The 11,601-nt window shown below is 46.4% G+C and overlaps 1 long non-coding RNA gene across 1 annotated transcript; it reads right to left on the bottom strand.

Annotated features, from left to right (window-relative positions):
• Positions 1–3,337: 3,337 nt before the first annotated feature.
• Positions 3,338–4,208, bottom strand: LOC119136483. The gene is made up of 2 exons (XR_005100749.1): positions 4,071–4,208; positions 3,338–4,035 (listed from the first exon to the last, which is right to left on the bottom strand). It is a non-coding gene; the product is annotated as an uncharacterized LOC119136483 (long non-coding RNA).
• Between the last annotated feature and the right edge of the window lie 7,393 nt (positions 4,209–11,601).

The raw sequence follows: 11,601 nt of genomic DNA on the forward strand, positions 1-11,601 counted from the left end.
GGCGGCACACAGCCGAGCCACGACCGGCGAGCTCGCAGCGAGCGGGTGCTCCCCCCGAGGACGCCGGCCAAGTGGCCAGCAAGTTGGGTTGGAGCCGTTTGCCGAGCCAAGAGCAAGCAGCTACAGGCTCAGAGCCGGGAGGTAGGAGGGTCCGGTTGTGGGTTGGCTAGCTGGCTAGCGTAGCTCGTAGTCAGAGGGAACGGGATCGGAGAGGTGCGAGCAGAGCTCCAGAGATACGCGGTGGGCAGGAGAAAAGGCGAGAAAAAAAAAAACAAAAAAAAAACGGGCACACTTAAAACGGGAAACACAAAACAGACAGGGGACAAACAAATAGATGACACGGTTCGGGGTAGAAGCGGCAGTCAACAGTCCAGACGCCAGCGTTGCTCTAACCCGGAAGACAAGAAAAGGGGGGTTGTGCTTGAACCACCTCTTATTCTGCCCTATACTACAACAATTTGACTTCGGTAAAACACACCCTCTGTTCAACATTTAGGTGACTAACAACACTCAGGACATGTGAATAATGGCAAAAACAGTGTAGACAAATTCAAAAAGGTGTCCGTGGAGAGAATAGTATTACTGCGGATAGTGAGGGGTAAAGGTGGTGAAGGGTCTCGCCTGAAGTCCACTGTCATCTCCACGGTCTTGAGCGGGTTCAGCTCCAGGTTGTTTTGGCTGCACCAGTGGACCAGCCGCTCCACCTCCTGTCTGTACGCAGTCTCATCACCGTCCTGGATCAGTCCGATGAGAGTGGTGTCGTCAGCATACTTCAGGAGCTTCACAGGAGAGTCACCTGAGGAGAAATCGTTGGTGTAGAGAGAGAAGAGCAGTGGGGAGAGAACGCACCCCTGAGGGGCTCCAGTATTGGTGGTCCGGGTGTCAGATGTGATGCCCCCCAGCCTCACACGCTGTCTCCTGTTGGTCAGGAAGCTGGTGATCCACTGACAGGTGGAGGCAGGCACCGCAAGCTGGATGAGCTTCTATTGGAAGATGTCAGGAGCGATGGTGTTGAACGCCGAGCTGAAGTCCACGAACAGGATCCTGGCGTACGTTTCTGGGGTGTCCAGGTGGTGCAGGATGTAGTGCAGTCCCATGTTGACCGCATCATCCACCGACCTGTTTGCCCGGTAGGCAAACTGGAGGGGGTCAAGCAGGGGGCCCGTGACATCCTTCAGGTGGTTCAGCACTAACCTCTCGAAAGACTTCATGACCACAGATGTCAGTGCGACAGGTCTATAGTCATTCAAACCTGTGATGGCGGGCTTCTTGGCCACTGGAACGATGGTGGAGCTCTTGAAGCACGAGGGCACCTCACACAGCTCCAGAGAACGGTTGAAGATCCGTGCAAAGGTGGGCGCCAGCTGCTCAGCGCAGACTTTCAAGCAGGAAGGTGACACGCCGTCTGGGCCCGGTGCCTTCCTGGTCTTTTGTCTCCGGAACATCTGGCGCACTTCCTCCTCGCGGATCTGGAGTGCGGGCGCGGCCTCTGCAAGAGAGAGAGTGGGTGACAACGTTGATAGAGGTGTGGACAGAGCAGTTGTGGGGAGAGGTGAGTATGTAGATTGTGCTGCAGGAAGTCCCGTTGTGTGGGAGGACCGATCAAACCTGCAGTAGAACCTGTTTAGCTGGTTAGCAAGCCTTGGCCTCTCCACAGGACGGGGGGTTCGTTTCTTGAAGCCCGTGATGCTCTGCAGACCTTTCCACACTGTTGAGGGATCAGGATTGGCAGAGAGGTGTCTCTTCAGGTTCTCCCCGTAACACCTCCTGGCTTTCCTGACCTCTCGGTTCAGTGTGTTTCTGGTCTGCTTGAACAGGTCGCGGTCGCCGCTCCTGTAGGCCTCCTCCTTGACTTTGCGCAGCCTCCTGAGGTTCGGTGTAAACCAAGGTTTGTCGTTGTTGTACGTGCAGAAGGTCTTAGTCTGCACACACAGATCCTCACAAAAACTGATGTATGATGTGACAGTATCAGTGAGTTCATGCAGGTCTGAAGTTGCAGCTTCGAAAACTCCCCAATCGGTCACACACTTGAGCACTCGCTGTCGTCATCTGTCTCATTATTATCTATACATATACACACAAACATGGTGTCAGAAGCGACTACACCCGACCATAGTTTAGCTGGACAGCGCTGTGCTTCACTGCGGGACCAGTGAAAGAAGGAGAAGAGAGAGAGACAGACAGACAGACAGACAGTAAAGACGAGCGGAACGGCAGTTAGCAACCAGCTAGGCTAACGACAACACCCACCATGGCAACTGTTAGGCTACGGATTTTTGTTATTGATCTGACTCCAAATTGCGATCAACACATAACACAAGAGTTGTTATGTCCTAATCCACACACTGGTACACCTAACAATTTTGCGAGTTCGTTCTGTCAAAGAGAAGACCAGTAGATCAATTAGGCCGAATTTACCAAGTATTTATTCCTGACAAAGCAAACTAATACAGGCGCCTGGGTCTCGGGTCCTTCACACAAAAACTCGTGTGCTCTTGTGACCATCAAGAGACAACACATTCTTCCGGGTTACCCAGTTTTAAAGAAACACAATATGAATATTCAAGCATGCAAAATATTGTGTGATGATTGGTCGATCTCCTCGTCTGGGCGTTATTGCGGCTGAGTGCAGGTGTCCGGCCTCAGTTGTCGGGCGGTTGGGTCTGGACCACCAAGACGAGTTGTTATTCGCGTTCCTCACCGGCCGAGATGTTCAAATAAGGTGTTCTCGCTGTCTGGACCGATGGGTCCGGCTTCCTCCCTGTCTGGACTGATGGTACATCCTGTTCCACAACACGTGTAGAAAATAAGTTCATGGAGTTGCCTGCACATTCCTTTCCACTTATTATGCGACCACACGAGTACACTACGACTGAAAATTATATTGATATGATTATGTATACGTTTAACGCAGCTTTAATAAAATAAGTTTGCAAACTGGCAAAGCATTTATTGATATGATTATAAGTCTAGCGCCGCCTTAATAAAATATGTTTGCAAACTGCCGAAAGCACATTTCCCTTTATTCCCTCTCATGACCTCATTTATGAGGTCATCACCCGTTACTCTAGCAAGCAGCGCTTCTTACCCCCGTGGCTCATGTTGAGTCAGCAAGGCATATTGGCCATTCGGTGGCAGCGGGCCAACGGTTTTCTCGATCAACCGAACAGTGAGTGATCTAATACATGGAATACAACAACAACCGCATAAAATCATTATTGTAGTAAAAATAGCCACAACAAGCACAGACATGATGAGGCCTTTCCAGCTTCCGAACGTTTTCATCCAATCAGACCAAATATCGGTGCGTACACCTGAATGATCTTTCATCTTTTTATTCAGTGTCCTTAGTCCTTCCAACGCCCTGGTCAGTCGGCCCCCTGGTGCCGTGTTGTTTGGGATGAAAGTACAACATGCATCACCAAACATTCCACACACACCATGTTCCTTAGCCAATAGCATGTCCAACGCAATTCTATTTTAGAATGCCATCAACGACGTTGCAGCCAATTGTTCATGAACTACTGCAAATGATTCAGCTGTATAGTTACCCAGTCGTTGGACATTGTAATGAACGTAATTAATACGGTCTACATTTTTATTGGGGGTGATCCATAGGAAAATACTTTCGAATCCCGAGGACACTTGATTAACGAGTTTATACTTATCTGGCACACCCCGGGGCACTCCTATGGCGTCAATATATGTTGGATCGTTGTCGCTCAACCATGGGGGCAAAACGTCTCTTTTGGCTCGCTTCAGGAGCCCCGCCAGTGGGGACTCCATGTTCCAATTGAGATTCTGTATTTCAATGGGGACAACCACTACAGGCATTATCAAAGACACGAGGGCACAGATACCTGATGCATTCTTCGGCAAGCGATCATATAATTTGTTGTCACCACACCACAACCAGATGTCACTGGTCTTCCTCTGCTCCTTCCATCACTGCTAGTTCAATTCTGGCATGTCCTGTTAAAGCTTAAAAACAAGTGAATTTGGAAAAAACTGTATATCACAATTACAAATTGAAACCTACTCACCCATTTCTATTTTTTACAAATTGAAACCTACTCACCCGTTTCTATTTTATCACTCCCCCCTTTGACACATTCACCCAATGTGTCATTACGTATCAAAAGGAACCTGCAAAGCTTCCCCCCTCATCACCACACTCATTGTAGCCAGGCCCGCGGAACCTCTAGCTCCCATCTGGGCCCCGGGACCGTCACTCCAAGTCCTTAAAACTTGACTGTCCACCACACACTCGGCAACACAAACAAAAATCATCGCACTCCTGTCAGTGAGCTTATAGCCCTGCTGGCAGCGGACATTTGTACACACAAAAACAGACATCAAGTATCAAAATAAAAACAGTCATAAAATGAATCCTGGCGCCCGCGGATCATGTCCTGAAAACCATGTCATCAACAAGTTCATCATAAAAACCAAAAGGGCAAGGGTTAACATATTCTTGTAAATTCAACACAAACTTTCCACGAACGCAATCGACAACCTGCAAGAACGAAAACAAGTTACGCAAGCAACGCGTAATCCGCTCCTTGGCTGGTGGCTGTTGCTGCAAAAATATCAAGTCACACAGAAAAACAAAGCAGAGCGTGCTCTTGTCGCAAGCAAGCTCAAGCGTCAAACATTTGGTCACTGTCCACCTAGTCCGTCACCCCGTCGGGTGAGCTTAAAGTCGTCACACGTCAAATCGTCCAAAGTCTTGATGTTCGATACTAGTTCTGTCTTGTCTGACCATATCACTGAAATGGGCCTTCTCCATCGCACCGTTTTGTTGTCGATGGTGCCCCTGATTGATCATTGAACCATGGTTCCGGTCAGAATTCATCACTTACCAGTTCCAGTCCCTCCGATCTGTACCACCCCCTCAGGTGAGAGGAATTTTATCCTCAATTGCAAACACATCACCCCAACTTCAGACCTCTCTGGCCAATCATACTGCGCACACACAGTCATAGACGATCACATGCGCACGCACCCATCCACACACTCACAGACACACTCATCCGTCTCTATCACTCAGCTCTCCTCCCACACTAAGCAAAGTTAGTATGTTAGTGTGCAGGCAAACATTGACTCCTAATAGTAACTCTTCACATTCGGACATACTTGTCAACATGACCTATTGTAAAATCTCCAATTCAATTTTCCATAAACTCGCCCATCAGATTCATCGCAAATTGTCATATATGTCTATCTGAGGGGCTAACTGTGGGACCCGCGTTTTGGGGGAGCCCCCATAACCTCAGATTGCTCCTACAAACTCGATCTCTATTACTTATCCTAATTATAAATTCAATAAAGATGGGTCAGACTATTCCCTCTGGCTTTTTACGTCATCATTTGGCTCTCCCCCTTTTTCCTGTTGTCTAGCTCAAATATGTTTCTCAGTCTGCTTCTCTTTATTGCCCCTCTAGGCGAGTCTCACTCCCCCTTTTTTTCTTCCTAAAAATCCTGCCTGGCACACCATCCAGCACCTCTCCCTGCTTCCTTAAGTCGTCGCCTATTCCCACTCCTTTCATCCACTCACTCGCGCGGTCTGCCCCCTCTGCAAAGCTGCATCTCCACACAGGGAGCACCAAGCCCTCTCCCTCGAATGAGCAGTTTTTAATGTAATTTACGTCATTGCTGTCCAGATCTTCTATCCTCAATCTCCCTTGCTGTCAATCCCTGTTAAAATGCCAAAATGCTCCCGTTCCTACTCGCTCTAATCCTATCTTTGACAATGGAGTTTGCCCTTATCAAACCTCCGAAAATCTACGTCCTCCTGTTATCTTCACATCCACCTCTTAGTACTTCTTTTGATAGAATCTCTTATTGGTAACTCTATAGCGGACTGTTTAGCATATAATCCCTTACTCAGCTCTCTCGCTTCTACTTTGCCATGTCGGTGCAGTTGAAATTGAGCCCTATCTCCGTCATTATCTTGTTACTTGTGGCCTGGTGCGACAACTTTCTGACCACCCAACCTCCACTATGGTGCAACAAACTTCTATCGTATTGAGTAGGTACATTGAGCGTCCTAGCTTCCTCTTGACTGAATCCACTTTAGTCCAAATGTCCTATTCTAAAATGTATCTAACTCGACTTCTACTTCTTAAGCCTGACGAGCCAAAATATCAGATCTCGCTCTTGTTTCTTACCGTTTTAGCCTATTTGTTTTATCCAAATCTGTTCATCTCTGACTATGATGCTTTTCTCTGTAGCTCTCCGCATTATTCAAATTTTTATCAAATCTCCTCAGTTCTGTCAAACTCAGTGCACAATGAAGCTCCTGTCCACTTTGACCCAAGCTCCACCCAATTTAGTAACGCCACAGCAAGGAGTGCGATTTGGCCGTCGGACACTTCTTTTGCAGCACCTCACACTCTCAAGTTGGTGTTCTTTTGTTGTTGCTTCAGAGCCAACCCATCCATCACTCTCGAATGAGTCCATTGTTCAAATGAGTCCATTTTCATCATTGTGAGTTCCTCCGCTTCTCACTGTCTTTTCTCGTCCCCGAGGATGTCGTCTTTCCTCCGGGGTGTACTTGCCCCCTCCAAGCACAACAACAGTCTTTCTTTGTCCTTGCCAAAGGTCAAAGGTGCCTCGATGCCAGGCACCGTTTTGTAGTCGTCCACGGCCACAGGCGGAGTCTCGGGATCGAGTTTCAGGGATCCTGGCACTGAGAGTGTTGGGAAAAATATACTTTTTATCATTGGATTCTATGTATCTCCTTATGTGTGCAAGACCGTCCACAGGATGTGACATTTTGACCTCGTGATAATGACTTGGGAGCAGATGGCTGGCTAAGGAGCCCATGGCTGGAGTCACGAGTCGCGCTGTACAATAAGCCCCATAGTTAGCTATACATGAACAGATCATGAGGTTGTCATGGGATGGCTGAAGTGACAAACGTCTTATTTAAGTAGAAGTCATGAGAACGCCACAGAAGTATCCATCCCATGACCACGAAGACTACGTCTTTGTTAAGCTAAAGTCATGAGACGACCATCTGCTTCTGTCCGTAATAGTATCGCTGTTGTGCTGTGGTCATGAGATGTAATTGTGGAATGTCCTTCCTGTCTAAAGAAGCTATGCATTCATGTACACTTGCCCCATTGTTTGTTCCTCAATAAAAGGCACGACCAAACTGAAGGAAGGGCGCAGATCTCAGCCACACTTGCTGTGTGAGTCTGGATTGTGCCCATCTGCAGATGATCGCTTGCCATCGAAGACATATCCTGCCTCTGTGAGATTCTTTTCAGACAAATGTTGTGAACCCAACATTTTTGGGGGCTCGTCCGGGATTCCTGAAAATCTGCTCGCTGATCCGAGGAGTGTTGAAGACGCCGAATCCGTGCACGGCAGGAGTCAAAGGACGCCTGAAGGAAAGCCCTGGGGAGCGACGTTCATCCACCAGGCCGGCCCAGTTCAGCACCTCTCGGCGGCGACGATTGACGGAATCTTCAAGAGAAATCTTTCACAGACTCAGTGAGACCTCTTCGTTGGCTGCGTGGTTGGGGTATTTTAGTCCCCAGAAAAAAGGGTACCCGGGTAAGGACGGCGGAGTCCTTGTTGTGAATTCCAAGTAATAGGAATTCGGTCTACAGATGGAACTTGTAGACGTAAATACACCTCGTTGTGTTAAGAAAATTCCGCGGTGTGAATGTGTGTGTGAATGGTAGCACATATGCGCTGCATGTAATATAGTGGGAAGAAATAACGAATTTCTGTGGAAGCACAGGCAAGAATTCCTCACCAGGAAACTGGTCGAAGCAGGAATTACCACAGAAAGTCGTTATCCCACTAAAGAAACATTCCAACTTTAGAAATCCCTAGGATTTGACAGTTGGACTAAATTGATTAAAATGGGGGGCCGTCAAAGTGTTACTGACAAGGTATCAGGAGATGAGAAGTATATGTTAAATAAGTTTCCAGACAGTATCGAATGGTTGACAAAATGGAACAAAAAGTATGGTGTGACTGGTCATCTTAAAGTAGATCAGTGGAAAAATGTAGTTGCCAAGCTTGAGGCTAGTGTGATTATGAAAAAAGGAAAGAAAAAAGAAAAAAAGGAAAAAGAATTGCAATGTGCAAAATTATGGTTAAAAGAGGCTGAAAACCGACGCAGAGCTGGACTAAAAGCTAGAGAGGACCGAAAAGCACAACAAAATAAAATGACTGGTACAATTTGTTTTGTCAAACCAGAGGACAATGAAGGACAAGGACGACTAAGACAGAGACAAAATGACGCGGCACCACATGGACTTGACGGAATGAATGAAGAAGCAGTTCAAGCACAACCTGAGCGTTCCAGTCTGTATCCCACTAGGGAATTACAGGCCGCAGCTAGAGCTGAAGCTAGTGTGCCCCCACCTTATTCTCCGGTTTCTCAGCACACTAGACAAAAGACAGGACGAATGACAGTCCAGCCGCAGGCTGTCCCAGACAAAATGACTGAACTAACACGTGACAAATACTCAGATGAGGAAGGTGACGACCCGATAATGGGCAATTATCCCATGATTCAGGTCCCTAATCCAAATGCCGACGGACCTAATAATCAACACATGTACGTATTTCGACCTTGGTCAAACAGAGAGTGCAGAGAAGCTGTTGAGGGAATCCCCGATCCACAAGAGGATGTAGAGTCCTGGATCAGAGACATGGAAGGAGTAATACACTCATATAGATTAAATGGTAGGGAGGCAGGAGAAGCCTTCCAGTGCTCCGTCCCTCGTTTATGGGGAAGAGTGAGGGGAGATTACACAGGTAGAACTAATCAAGGGGAAATTTTCCAATACCCAAATGATGGACAATTAAGAGGTCCTTATTTGGCTCAATTAAACGCTTTATGGGACAGATGTAGAACAACATTTAGGAGAAGAGCTGATTATGGACGTCTGGCAGGGATAAAACAAAAATTGGGTGAAGATGTTGATGACTTTAGAGTGAGATTTGAAAAGGAATTTAGAGTTCACAGTGGAATCCCTGTAGACGACCAAGACGCAGGCCCCTACCAACAACAATTAAAAAATGCCCTTTTAAATGGAATGGAACCCAAAATCAGTGAATGGATTCGAAAACACAATGTAGAGGTAGACACAGCCAGTGTTACTACCGTAATGCAATGGGCTAGACACGCCGCTAAAATTGTAAAGAAACCTAAAACTCCCACAGGGTCAGCCGGAGTTTTTTGGGCAGACTCGGACTGCGTGGAAGAATCAGAATTCTTCTATCAGAACCACCTGCCCTATCGAGGCAGAGGTGGACGCAGAGGAAATTTCAGGGGGAGAGGTCGAGGATCAGCGTCCAAAAATCCTCCCCACTGGTCTGGTGACCCCAATGCCTGCTGGCATTGTGGAGAAAAAGGCCACTGGTCCAAAGAATGTCCTAAAAAGAAAAAAGGACCGCGGCCAGAACAGAGTGCATGACTAGATGAGGAGGACAAGCATGATCTCTTGGATGTTTTTACAGCAGTCGAATCATTGAGTCACTTAAAAGAAAAACCATTCATAGATTTGATTGTTAATGAACAAAAAGTAACCTTTTTGTGTGATTCTGGCGCCTGCACATCAGTTTTAAGACACAAAGTTAAAGGCCTGACCACTGGAAAGCAGTCAATTTGGGTCAAAACAGCTAATGGTCAGACATACCTGGAACACATGACACTACTACTAAATGTTAAAGATCCAGAAACAGGCAGTGTGATTTCAGCACCAGTCGTCTACTCACCTCACTGTCCTGTAAATCTCCTAGGAAGAGACTTAATGTCAGCCCTAGGCATAGCTGTGTTCCCGCTAAAAGATGGGATGACAGCAGCCAGAGTGCCACACCTCTTACTCACAGAGGGAGATGAAGCCGTTTACTATTCACTTGATTTTCCACACTCCCTCTGTGACAGAGAAACGGCAGATCTGATCAAATTTGCAAAATCCACCATTTCTGATTTACAAGATGAAATGCAGTACACCAAATTACATGTCACAATGAAAGTTTCACCATGTTCAGATGTTGAATATAGTGAGGAGTTTCTAAACAAGCCCTCCGTTCCAGTGTCCATTGACTATATATATTCTGATCACAGATCATTTGCAGGTGCCACAGTAATCTTACCTACAAATCTAAAAAACATGTATAGAGGAGGATCAGTGCCTCACGTGTCACTTTTGAAACCAGAACATATTCAATGGAAAGACACAGGTCCGAAGCTAAAAATAGCTGGTGCAGCAACTGATTATAAGCCTTGTGAAACAGGATGGGAAGCTCCAAGTTGCGAGTACAGCCCGAGCTGTGACATGTACAGACATACATTTTGCATGTTATTCACAGCTACTCCAAAAATCCATGCCCTAGAATGACAGACAGCAACTATTGCATTTTCGGAGGAGGATGAAAAAGATTTGAAGAGTGTAGATCCTGTTGTGTGGGCCACAGGCCCAACAGATGTTGGTCTGATTACAGCCATTCCACCTGTGGAAATTAAACCAATATCTTCTTACAGACCCAGAGTAAGACAGTACCCTTTGAAGCCTGAAGCTTCTATAGGCATTGAACCAGTCATTAAAGATCTATTAAACGCAGGAATAATTAGGAAATGTAATGACTCTCCATGTAATACACCTATATTCCCAGTTCAAAAAGCAGAAGCATCAAAATGGAGAATGATCCAGGATTTGAGAGCTGTAAATGATGCAGTGCAGACCAGGGCACCAAATGTTCCTGATCCACACACATTACTAAATTCATTGCAGCCAAATAGGACTCATTTCACCGTGATTGATTTGAGTAATGCATTTTTCTCTATTCCTGTAGCTGATGATTCTCAGTATTGGTTCGCATTCACATACAAGGGTCAGGGGTACACCTACACCAGGTTACCACAAGGTTTTACCGACAGCCCAACCATTTTCACCCAGGCTATCATGAACTGTATGGCTGGTTTCACACCTTCATCTGAGAGTCAAGTTTTGGTCTACGTTGATGATATTTTAATTGCTTCAGAAACAAAGGAAGCATGCAGACGTGATTCCCTCCTCCTTCTGCAACACCTAGGCCAGACAGGAAATAAAGTCAGTAAACAGAAGTTACAATGGGTAAAACCAGAAGTGAATTATCTTGGTCACACACTCTCAGCAAGGGGAAGAGCAGTACAACAGGGCAGGAAACAGGCTATATTAGACACACCACGACCTGTCACAAAGAAACAACTTATGTCTTTCTTAGGACTATGTAATTACTGCAGAGCCTGGGTTCCACTCTATGCTGAGATGGCTCAACCATTGATAGAGGTAGCTCATGGACAGCCATTAGCACTCAAAGATAAAATCACGTGGACACCAGAAGCAGAAGAAGCATTCACAAAATTGAAATTGGCATTGGTTCAAACAGCAAATTTGATCCTACCTGACTACAGCAAAAGGTTTATGCAAACAGTGGACTGTAAAGATGGGTTTATGACATCAGTACTGACTCAACAACATGGCATGAAATGGCTACCAATAGCTTTCTATTCCAAAAGACTTGACCCTGTAGCTAGAGCTTTGCCACCATGTGTTCAAGCTATATGTGCTGCTGCGATGGCAGTAGAAT

Source organism: Syngnathus acus, chromosome 16, assembly GCF_901709675.1.
Source record: "Syngnathus acus chromosome 16, fSynAcu1.2, whole genome shotgun sequence".
NCBI classification, from domain to species: domain Eukaryota; kingdom Metazoa; phylum Chordata; class Actinopteri; order Syngnathiformes; family Syngnathidae; genus Syngnathus; species Syngnathus acus.